The 12,400-nt window shown below is 44.2% G+C and overlaps 1 long non-coding RNA gene across 1 annotated transcript in view; it reads left to right on the top strand.

The window, feature by feature from the left end:
* The first annotated feature begins 7,470 nt into the window (after positions 1-7,470).
* LOC139038980 (uncharacterized) overlaps positions 7,471-12,400 on the top strand; it is a 102,226-nt gene continuing 97,296 nt past the window's right edge. The window contains exon 1 of the long non-coding RNA XR_011492074.1: positions 7,471-7,538. This is a non-coding gene — a long non-coding RNA (uncharacterized lncRNA). The remainder of the gene's footprint in view (positions 7,539-12,400) is intronic.

The following is a 12,400-nucleotide window of genomic DNA, read 5'->3' on the forward strand; positions in this document are numbered from 1 at the left end:
AAGCGGCTGATAGTAACTGCCCACCTAACTTGCGGGGCTGTGGACAGAATCTGATGAGTTGGGACATGTTGAAAACACACCGGCTTCCAGGACTTCCCTGATGGTCTGGTGGCGAAGTCTCCATGCTCCCAATGCAGTGGTGTAGGTTTGAGCTCTGTTGGGGAACTAAGATCCTCCATGGAGAGTGGCATGGCCAAAAAATAAAAATGTTAAAATAATTTTTAAAAATGCATCTACTTCCAAATATTAGATAAATGTGCCTTCATTGTTCTTTCATCACTTTTATCTGCTCACCTGTACTGCACGCTCTGAAACTGCAAACATTTTGGGAGGTAACAGGACTACCCTGATTAAGTAGGTCCCCTCTGTAATCAAGGACATGAAGCCTTATTTCCCTGGAGTCATCCCCTTGGGGATGAGATATAGAGCAGAGAATTGTCCCGACTCCTCAGGTCAGTGCTGTGTCTGCCTCTACCCCTCTCGCCAATGACATTGTTGCCATGAGTCACAGAACACAAAGTGAGGTCGCGGGCATCACTGTCCCACAGGACAAAAGCAAAGCGAGTCGCTTTGAAGACGGGAAACATGATAAAATTTAGGTGAGGATCAAGTTACCATTTTGCAGCCTCTAACTGCAAGCTAATTCAGGCTTGTTTCTAAGAAGTTGAACAAACAACAGTGTCCTTAAAACAGAAAATAAAAGGAGCACCACACTGGAGCTTGGGTTTGCTTTGGATGAGAAGGCTCAGCAGAGGTGGTGCGGAGCACACTTTGAAAATTATTCATGAGTCCCTGGACCCTGTTTAGCACACACACAGACACACACTCGCTCTGATTAATGGAGGGTATGTATGCACAGTGACATCACCTTTGGAGCTCAGAGCATTAGGAGCCTCACCAGGTGTGGCTAATTTATGTTCAGGTGTGGACAGGATGGTCATTAACCACAGAGCCTGGTTCGGTCTCCTACCTAAACTCAGCACCTCTGCTGCCCCGCCCCTGGCACCCTGCCACGCCTGCAGAGCCTGCCTTTTCCTTGTTGGGCATGCGAGCCTTTCACTTGTCAGAGGCCCAGAGCACTTTGGAAGCTTCAGATGTGTCAGTGTCAGTCAACTAATGGAAGCCATGTGTTTGCAGAATGGGAAAGAAAAAACCTGGCATCTTAAGCATCTAGACAAGTCTCACTGTGAATGGGTCTAAAGCAGAGACTTTTTTGAGGCCTTCTCTTGTTAGATCTTTGGCCACCCTGCTGTTTAACAATTGATAATGCTATTCAAATAACCCTGCTCCAAAACAGGAATGGCCCTTTCTCCAAGGGCCAAGGAAGCAGCCAAGATTTACTAAGTACCTGTTTTGTTGTTCAGTCGCTAAGTTGTGTCTGATTCTTTGCAACCCCATGGATTGCAGCACTCCAGGCTTCCCTGTCCTTCACTATATTGAGTTTGCTCAAACTCATATCCAGTGGGGTTGGTGATGCCATCCAACAGTCTCATCCTCTGTTATCCCCTTCTCCTGCCTTCAGTCTTTGCAGCATCATGGTCTTTTCCATGAGTCAGTTTTTCGCATCAGGTGGCCAACGTATTGGAGCTTCAGCTTCAACCTCAGTCCTTCCAATGAATGAATATTCAGTGATTTCCTTTAGGATTGACTGATTTGATCTCCTTGCTGTTCAAGTAATCTCTGTGATCGTCATTATAGTAAGAAATTGCAGAGGAGTACATATTAGGTTCCATGCAGTTTCTCACTATAATGGTGATCACACAGATTACATCCACTGCTACGAATTCAGTGCATATACCTAATGAGAGCTCTGTCTTCACTGATTTATTTAATCCTGACCCTAGGTGGGGAGGTAGGTGTTACCATCTTCATTTATGGAAAGGAAACACTCTCAGGAGAATTGAGTAGCATTTCTGCTGGTGGAGAGGAAGTGAAGGGGAAGAATCAGTACAATTTGTATACACTCCCTCGTGGGACAGCAGATTGGAAAGATGGAGATCACAATGCTAGATTTCCCTGGTGGTCCAGTGGTGAAGAATCTGCCAGCCACCGCAGGGGACATGGGTTCGATCCCTGGTCTGGGAAGATCCCACATGCCCGGGGCAGCTATGCCTGCGCCCCATAGCTACTGAAGCCCTCTCGCCTTAGAGCCTGTGCTCCACGATAGCCCCCGCAGTGAGACGGCCATGCTCTTGAGGAAGCCCTCTCGCAGCAAGGAAGACCCAGCACAGCCAAAAACAAGTAAATATATACAAAAATAAAATTTTTCAGAGAAATTATGATGCTAATATTATAGCTAAGAGAGCTGAGATTTGGAGAATTGGAGTGAATTTTCCAAGGACATGTGACTGGTTGAATGACAGTGGAGGGATCTTAGCACGGCTTTAAAATAGTCCTGTTAGTCTTCTGTGCTTTCCCAGGATGAGGAGGATTTGATGTCCCTAGAGACATCAGACACTTCAAGTGTGATGAGACTAGCTAGACACTTCATGAACCGCTGTAACAGCGTAGACGTAAAGGGAAGGAAGGGCTTCCCGGGTGGTGTAGAGGGGAAAGAACTGCCTGCCGATTCAGGAGATGTGGATTTGATCCCTGGGTCGGGAAGACCCCCCTGGAGAAGGAAATGGCAACCCACTCCAGTATTCTTGCCTGGAAACTTCCAAGGACAGAGGAGCCTGGCAGGCCATACAGTCTGTGGGGTCACAAAGAGTTGATTGCAAATGAGCACAAACACTCGAAGAAAGGGAAGCAGTTTGGAAAGAATTCAGTTATTTCATGGAAATGTCAAATTATCCAAGCAGTCATTAGGGAAATAATCAGAAATCTTTTGGACTTACTATTATTTTACTTTTTTATTTTTTTTTTTGTATCTTTAGCTGAAAAACAATGTCAAAGTTTCAGTGGCTGAAAATAACAGAGGCGTATGGTTTATTTGTACTACACAGTCATCATGGGTCAGCCAGCAGGAACAGGGGTACCTGGGTGGAGCTGGGGGGGCCTGGACCACTCTCTTCACTCAGGGATACAGGCATGAGGCAGGAAGCAGGGCTACTGTCTGTTGGCTCTTAAAATTTACCTTCCGCTTGAAGGTCTTTCTCCTTTGCTCACATGGTATTGGCCAAAGCAAATCTCATGACTGCAAGGAGGTAAACATTGGCAATTCCACCTTGTGTATGGAAGGAGAAAACCCAGGGTACTGGAAAACAAGTAGCTTGGCAATCACAATTTTATAGACAGGGAGACAGGGATGTGGAAGATAGTAATCTTTTCAGGGACTGGGAACGCAGAAGTCTTAATCCTTCCCAGAAGGGAAGGAGGAAAGGCTGGTAGCTCTTTCCTCAATTTGGATAAATATAATAATAGTAAGATTCCACAATCCCCTTTTCTTTTTCTGGGATTCCTGCCCTTTTTTTTTTTTTTAAAGTAATTTTTTTGTTGTTGTCAAAGTATAGATGATGTACAGTGTTGTGTTAATTTCTTCTGCACAGCAAAGTGATTCATTATACTTTTTTTTTTTTTTGCTTACTCAGTTGTGTCCAACTCTTTGTGACCCCATGGACTGTAGCCCGCCAGGCTCTTCTGTCCATGGGGATTCTCCAGGCAAGAGTACTGGAATGGGTAGCCTTTCCCTTCTCCAGGAGGTCTTCCCAACCCAGGGATCAAACCCGTGTCTCCCGCATTTGCAAACAGGTTCTGCTGAGCCACAAGGGAAGCCCAAGCATCCTCAATTATATAATCAGTTTTACTACAGATATTCTTTTTCATATTGTTTTCTGTTACAGTTTATCAAAATAAACTGTATATTTACAATATATGAATATATAATGCCACAGAATATTGAATGTAGTTCCTGTGCCCTACAGTAGGACCTTGTTGTTTATCCATCCTGTATCTTACACGGGTTGCCGTTTCCTTCTCCAGGGGATCTTCCTGTCCCAGAGATCAAACCCGGGTCTCCCGCATTGTAGGCAGGCTCTTTCCTGTTGAGCCGCCGGGGAAGCCCGGATACTGAAGCCTGCCTCTGCCGCGCCCAGCCTCCCTGCGCCGCTGCTGCTTCTCTGCCTCCACCTCGGTGCCGGCTGCTGAGACTCCGTCTTCTCTCTGGAGAAGCCGGGCTGATGACTTCTTCCAGCGATCTTCTCCAAGCTGCTTTCTTGGGCAGTTTTGTAAGCTGTCTTGACATCTGAACTATCTCCATGTCAAATGGAGCTAAACGGTCTTGCATATGGCTGCAAGCAAGGCCTGCTGCTTTGCAGGGAGACTACGCTGGTGCTTGGCTTCCCTTTATCAAATCTCTTTCCCAGCCCTTCCTGTTGACCATCTCTTTCACATGAGTGTCTGAGTTCTGGACAGGGAGATGAAGGTGACCACCTTTGGGACCAAGGGGTTCGAGCACATCCAGTTAAAAAGGCCGGTGAGCCTTGGGAGTCATCTAGCCTGTGGGACTTCTTTCATATAAATAATTTTAAAAGTAAATGCCACCCCGAGGAGCAGCCCCCAGGCCCCCGTAAATCCACCCAGCGCAGTCACCCCACAGTGCAGTCTGGCTCCCAGGACCTAAGGCCCCTCCGTCCCTTCGCTACACGTCACTGGCTCTTACCACCTTCATCCTTTTTGGAGATGAAAGGCTGTGTCTGAAAGGTCAGTTCTGATGATGCTGGCTGTTTAACTAAAGTCACCTGAATTGCTCACGTCTTTATTGCAGTCATCCGTACGCCTGGTTTAGTTCTTATACACAGGTCCCAAAGGAATGACTTTGACGTTTCTTCAAAAATTGGTTGCAAACTGAGCTGCTTTCAAAAGTAAGGTCTCATTTAAAAAAATACTTCCTTCTTTTTCTTTTGTGGTTCATTAGCATCTTCTAAAAAATTTTTTTTTTCTCCCTCTTTCTACTGGGAACTAAAGGTATTTCACCCTGGCTTGCCAAATGATTTCTATCTCAGTAGAAAAAAGGACTTGCTATTTCCTGAAAATCTACCACCACTACCCTCCCCCTTCCTCTTTTTTTTTTTTTAATATGTTTGTGTTGGGAATCAAAGTCAAGTAACTTGATAACGAGTTAATGGAAACAAATTAATTCTGTCTGCATTTAAGAGAGAGACAGCTTGGCCTCACAAAGTTATCTTACATACTTCTCCGGACTTGACACTCTGGGTGTAACACTGTTAGAAAGTTTAGGTATTTAGGGGACATAAACAAGGGTACACTTCCCACTGGAGTAAGGTGATTATGTACGTGTAAATTATTCAGATAATTTTAGGGGAGTGGGTGGGAGAAATGTCATTCCAACACATCTGGCTAATTGCATCTAAATTATCATTTTGACCCTCCTGTTCTGTGGACAATTTGCATTAAATCCTAGGATACAGAAGAGGAATTTTAAAGAGCGTTTGTGTGACAGCTGCAAAAACAGTATTTTAATCATCCTAGGTCTCTCCTCTGGGATGGGATTGTGTGGCAGTTGGAGAGGCGTCCTGACCTTCACCTCCCCCTCCCCTGTGCTAAGCCCCTGTGCTTCCAAGGACAGAGCACACTCACTCGATAACCTTTCTGGACTTGGAGGAAGACTCCCAGCTTGCGTAAATATGCATCTCAAAACTGGCAGGTTTCTGAACTCTTGTGGAGCTACTGGAAAACGTCGCTCCTAAAGTGGATTGGAAGAAAGTCGTTTAGGACCCAGAGGCCGCGCTTTGTGTTTCCAGGCGTGTCGAGCCTCTGAGATGGGAAGAGTGGTGGTGATGCACTGGGGCTGGTCACTGGCTGGCGGGTGGCGGGGCATGGGGCCGGAGGTCTAGGCCTGCCAGTGTCACGGCTGGAGGGTTTGCCCTTACCCTTGCTTTCCAGAGAAGATCAGCTCAGGACACAGAGTGGACTAGAGGGGAATAAATGGTATCCGCCCTGTAGTCTTGTGTGACTTCCTCTTGTTGACTAGCTTCACAGGAGCCACACAAAATGATGTGAGTCACAGTCACTTTTCTTGTTTCCCAGTGCATATAACAGTGATGTTGACGCTTATGTTTTTTGTTCTTTTGTTGTTTGGTCGCTAAGTCATGTCCAACTCTTTTGTGAACCCACGGACTGTAGCCCGCCAGGCTCCTCTGCCCAGGTAAGGATACTGGAGTGGGCTGCCATTACCTGCTCTGGACAAAAATAAATATCAAGACATCTTTTTTTTTTTTTTCTCCTCCTCCCCCTCCATTATCAGCTCTTCCTTTTTTTTTAAAATCAGTTATAATTGTGATAACCACACAGTTCACTTGCTTTACTTGTACAATTCAGTGATTTGGGGTATATTTACAGAATTGTGTAACTATCACTGCTGACATAGAGTTCTTGTTTTTGTCTTGTCTTTGTTACTTGGTGTATGAGATTTTAGTTCCCTGGCCAGGAGTCGAATCCATGCCCCCTGCATTAGAAGCAGAGTCTGCTGCAGACTGCCAGCAGCTCTTCTAACCAACAGAGTGGATGATGTTCAAAATAACGGTGTAGGGGGAAGTTGGAGATGTATCTGGATCTACTCCTCTTTATCTAAGACTCTTCTTTCTCTTTCCTATAAAAATCTCCAACGGGGCTATACTTTTTTCCTTCATCAGTTTAAGGATTTGTCTTAAGCTTAGCTAGAGATTTAAGACTCTTACAGACCGAGATGCAGTTCTTAAGCTAAAGCTTCATTATTTACAGAAATGCTCAAGTTGGACGTTTCACATCCATTTTATTTGAAGGATGTTTTCCAGATCATTTTGCTGCTTTAGGGATCTCATTCCAAAAAGTGCAGGGAGGGGCATTCCACTTTACAGTCTCAGCCAAGACATTGCATAAACCTTTACGCCCACCTCTTTTTAGGGTTCTCTCCATGCACTTGATTGCTTTTAGCCGGGAGGTTCATAAGCAGCTCCAGCTGAAACCACCCGAGTCTCTGAATCTCCCTCCAGTCTGGAAGTTTTGATGAGGTGACTTGGAAAAGGGATGGGTCTGTGGCTGAGTTCTGAAACCCAGCAGACTACCGGAGTTATTTGCCTCAGGATTCTGGGGTTTGAGGTGTTTGGCTGTTGGTCTAGAAATGACAGAAAGGGAGAAATCTGGTAGACCAAAGTGAGGATGCTAGAATGCCAGAGGCATTCAAATGGGTGGGGAGGGGTGAGGGCCAACCTCCAAATAATGCTCCCTTCAAACTCCTGGGCCTTTGCGTCCTCTGTCTCCAGATTCCACTCAGCATGCATGCCGAGTCATTCTGTTTTCTTCCTAAGGCTTTTCAGTTGGCCTTCCAGGGTAACAAGTGGATATCATCTGCTAGAGGCAAGCTCAGGCTTCTTAGTGCCAGGGCTATTCAGTGTTGAGGGAGTGGCCATGAGATCTTGGGGACATGCAACAGAGAATCATTGGAACATCCATGTAGGTTATTTAAACCAAATCCTCCTCTTGCCGAGTATCTGGATATCTTTGGTTAATTTTTTTTTTTTTTTTTGGTTTAAGTTATCCATGAGTCAGATGAGCAGAATTGCATTTTGATGACGTAACTTGAACTGCAAATGATCCAGGTAAATGCCTATATTCATTCTCTCTACATGTACGAACACAACATACTTTCTCGTGGTCTATTAATATTAAATGTGTTCCTTCTAAATTTCAGCCAGTTTTCATAATAAAGTAGGGAAGCAGGGAAATGATACAGGAAACTTAGGATAAGACATTAGAAACCTTGAACTCAAGTTTCCTATCAGCTATATAATCTTAGGACAGGAAACCCCTACATACAATTGAGTTCCATACTGAGAGCATATTTGTGAGTCCAGTTTGTTCAAAAGTCCAACAAAGTCGGCCTAGCTACCCAACTAACACAATTGGCTACATAGGACTGTACTATAATAGGTTTGTAATACTTCTCACACAAATAGTATATAAAAAAACAAACACAGAAGGTAAACGTTTTTAATCTTATAGTACAGTAGAATAGCTGGCATATGCCAGGGCCGGCATCAAGTGAACAGCCAAAAAGAGGAGGAGGAAGGGAAGCTGGGAGACGGCAGAGCTGACGGAGGGTCAGCAGTAGGCGTCGGCGGGCAAGGTGGGATGTCACTCAGGCAGCTTGTGGCTTGCTGCTGCCGGCACAGGTTCCGGTTCCCAGTTGCAGTCAACAGTCTCCCCTCCTGCTTCCAGACACCCTAGGCTTGAAATAAAGATAAACTGAGTCCCACTGTGCTCTGTATGATACTGTACAGTAAAGCACACACAAGCACAGCAACTAGTAGAGGATGCACACACGTGACAGTGTACACTAGACGTGAGAACCAGCTCATGCAGCTGGGCCTGCAAGCACACGTTGGTGTCTTTGAATGTTTGAAAGTTCACTTGTAGGGGACTTACTGTATAGCTATTGAACTTCTCTGAGCATCAGAGATCTTCAGTTAGAAATGGACTAAGATGCTGTGGCCAGATACGTAGAAACACCAATGAGGGGGGCACCACCGATTTCTTTTACCTCCATGTCACGCTTGCTTACTTCTCTTTTTGGCATTATAGAAGAGTTAACCGTACTCTAGCCAGGATATTGAGGTGAGAAGCAACAGTTTCTTTTTTCTTAAATTGAAGTATAGTTGGTTTACAATACTGTGTTAGCTTCAGTAGAGTTACTTAAAAGCAATTTGAAAAACATGTAAAGTTAGAGATGGGATTTAGGAATGCCCTTCCTATTGTTTTTTGTTCTTTATTTGCTAAGTTGTGTCTGACTCTTGCAGCCCCATGGACTGTAGCCCGCCAGACTTCTGTCTGTGCTATTTCCCAGGTAAGAATACCTGAGTGGGTTGTCATTTCCTTCTCCAACACTTCCTAGAGTTAAATTTTTCTCCTCCAGCACTCATTCCCTTCCCAGGCTTTGCTGAAACTCACTTGAGACTTCTTAATAAAGTTTTTTCTCAAGAATCTTTGGCAGTTACCTGAATTAGTTTCCTAATTCTGCCATAACGGGCTTCCCTGGTGGATCAGACTGTAAAGAATCTGCCTGCAGTGTGGGAAACGTGGGTTCCATTTCTGGGTCCAGAAGATCCCCTGGAGGAGGGCGTGGCAACCCCCTCCAGTATTCTTGGTTGGAGAATTCCATGGACAGAGGAGCCTAGCAGGCTACAGTCCATTGAATCACAAAGAGATGGATACAACTGAGTGATTAATACTTTCAACACACTTTCTGCCATAAAAAAATGACCATAAATTTAGTGGTTTAAGGCAACACAAATTTATTATCTCATAGTTTCTATAGATCAAAATTCAACACGGGTCTCACCAGGCTAAATCCAAGGTATGGGCAGGGCTGCGTTCCTTCCCTGAGGCTGGTGGGGAGGAAGCCCTTTCGGGTTCAAGCGACCAGTCTAATTCAGTCCCTTGGAGTTGAAGGACAGAGACCCCTATCTCTCACTGGTGGTCAGCACAGGGCCATTGGCATTCCTTGGTTCATGGCTCCCGTCTGCCTTCCTCCAAGCCAGCAACGGTGAGACAGGTCAGAGTTCAAGTTCTGACCTCTCCTTTGGTCTCCTTTGTGGGGCTTACTTCTTCCATTCCATCCTTTCTGTTTGACTGGTCTGCTTCATCTTTCAGGGCTCATGTGATTACACTGGGCCCATCTAGATAATGGGCTTCTCAGGTGGTACTGGTGGTACCTAACTGCCAACAGAGCAGACGCAAGGGCTAGGGTTCAATCCCTGGGTGAGGAAGATCCCTGGAGAAGGAAATGGCAGCCCACTCCAGTATTCTTGCCTGGGAAATGCCATGGACAGAGGAGCCTGGCAGGCTAGTCTGCGGGGTCACAAAGAGTTGTACAGGACTGAGCGACTGAACACACAGCATTTTGGGGTAATCCGGCCTCTTTTCCCTATATTAAGTTCAGCTGATTAGCAGCCTTACTTTTCTCTTCAAAGACACTTGGTAGTACCTAATTTAGGGTGTGATTGAATAACTAGGGTATAGAGATCACGCGGGGGGCAAGAAAGCTTCTTTAGAATTTCTGCCTAAGAAACTGTCCTTTGTGTTAGTCACTCAGTCGTGTCTGACTCTCTGCGACCCCATGGACTGTAGCCTGCCAGGCTCCTCTGTCCCTGGGATTCTCCAGGCAAGGATACTGGAGTGGGTTGTAGGGCCCTTCTCCAGGGGATCTTCCCGACCCAGGGATCGAACCTGAGTCTCTTATATCTCCTGCATTGGCAGGCAGATTCTTCACCACAAGCACCACTTGGGAATCCAAGAAACTGTCCCATAAGATGACATAAAGCTATTATCAGCCATAGCACCCACTCCAGTATTCTTGTCTGGAAAATCCCATGGACAGAGGAGCCTGGTGGGCTACAGTCCATAGGGTCGCAAAGAGACAGACATCACAGAAAAAAACTGTCCTATAGGATGATACAAAGCTATTATCAGTCATCAGCAGCTTTGTGGAATTAGTCACAAGGGTGGAGTTCTAGTGTCACTACCAGCTGAAAGGGAGTAGAATACTTTTTAAGTGCTCAATGGATATTATGCAGATTACTTCTGCATTTGAGATCAAGGATTAAAATTTTTTGGCAAAAAGCATATGAGGGTAGCAGAAATCTGAGCTCAGTGGTGTAGACAAAAAAAGGGTCACCTGTTGGAAAAATAAATGAGAGCGATCACCTAGGGGGAAAATAATTTACTTAATGCTGTTCTGATATGTTTGAGGTTGAGAGGTATCTACTGACTTATAAATGCAATGTCATAGAAATTTACACTGCCTTCATTTGAAGCATTGCTTTGAAAGTAAATGAAAAAAAATTTGAATATTTGGAAATATATTTTAAAATATTTGCAGATCTGCATGAGCCAGGTATGGGAGAAATTCTCCTTTTCATTCTCCCTAAATCTTTAAATTGAGTCCAATTACTGCTTAAGTCTAGCACATAAAATACATTCTTTATAGCACTATATACAGTTTCATAGGCTTCCCAGGGGGCTCAGGGGTAAAGAATACCACTGCCAGTGCAGGAGGCCCGGGTTCGATCCCTGGGTCGGGAAGATCTCCTGGAAAAGGAAATGACAGCCCACTCCAGTGTTCTTGCCTGGAAAAATCCCATGGACAGAGGAGCCTGGTGGGCTACAGTCCATGGGGTGGCAGAGTCACATAAGATTTAGTGACTAAACAACAACAACATATAGTTTTATAGACATATAATGTTTAAATAAAATATGTTGTTTCAAAATATCTTCAAAAGATAAGAATTCATTGCCTTCTTTGGTGACATAACACATTCTACATATGTATTTCTGTTTGTTTTTATATGGAGATATGGGTTGATACAGATATGGATAGATAAGTTTAAATGTAGAAATTGATAGAAATATGCTATGTTATCATTAACAAGCCATAAACCCAAGGCTTTGCAGCTTCAAACAAAAGTAAATGCAATATTGCCTAAGACGAAAGGACTATTATAGGTTTTGCATTCACCCAGATTCCATTATTACATGATTCTTTCTTTTTATAATCCTTCTTGGGGTCGATGTAGATCTCATTCAAATATTCAGACTGAGTTGTTCCCCAATTGCAAATCCTTTTCAAGGCAATAGGAAATGTATTCCTTTTACATGTTCATTTTTGTGGTCATCAAGGTTTCCTGTCCACAGTCTTTCTTTGAATTCCCTTTGGGCTACATTTGGCCTGGGTTTGCAGGAGTGACTGGAAGACAGCCTTGCTTTTGATAAAAGGCATATCATTTCATCAGGTCCCACACATTCACAGAGCCTGGCCTACCCACAGTACCTGGGGTTTTCAAATCATACATTAGTCCAGGTCAACTTGACTATTGTCTGGTGTTCTGTCCTTGACTGGAAGTAACAGGACTAAGGAAGAAAAGAAATCACATCCTGTCAATAAGCGCTGCAAATATTTAGTGTGGCAAGCTCCGTGTTTTCCTTCTTATGAAAAGCTGATTAATATTCAGTGGTTGAAGGTTAATACCCCATTCATTTCATTCACTTTACATCCTGCACACAGCAGTGACTGTTCCAGTTTCAGCTCCTAATTCACACAAACCTGGTTCCAATCAGGAGATTAGTAACTTACTGCCTAAGCAGAAACAAATCACACAATTGCTAAGCTTATCTTTCTACCCACGCACAGACACATACGTGTGCTTGAAACAGACTCATTTATGGACAGAGGCAAATGTGTACATACCAGCAAAGTCCTGTCAATGTGGATATACCTAGGAAGTTTTATTTGCTTACACGAGCATATGATAGGCATAGATGAAACTGATACCAAGAAAGCATCATCTAAATATACTTACATGTGCAGAGGTCTTTAACCTGAAGTTTTCTGTATTACAAGTATTTCTATATTGAATCATATTTTAAAGATATTAGAATGCGTGATCATTTAAAAAATCCCTATACT

The sequence above is a fragment of the Odocoileus virginianus genome, chromosome 17, assembly GCF_023699985.2.
Source record: "Odocoileus virginianus isolate 20LAN1187 ecotype Illinois chromosome 17, Ovbor_1.2, whole genome shotgun sequence".
Classification (NCBI taxonomy): domain Eukaryota; kingdom Metazoa; phylum Chordata; class Mammalia; order Artiodactyla; family Cervidae; genus Odocoileus; species Odocoileus virginianus.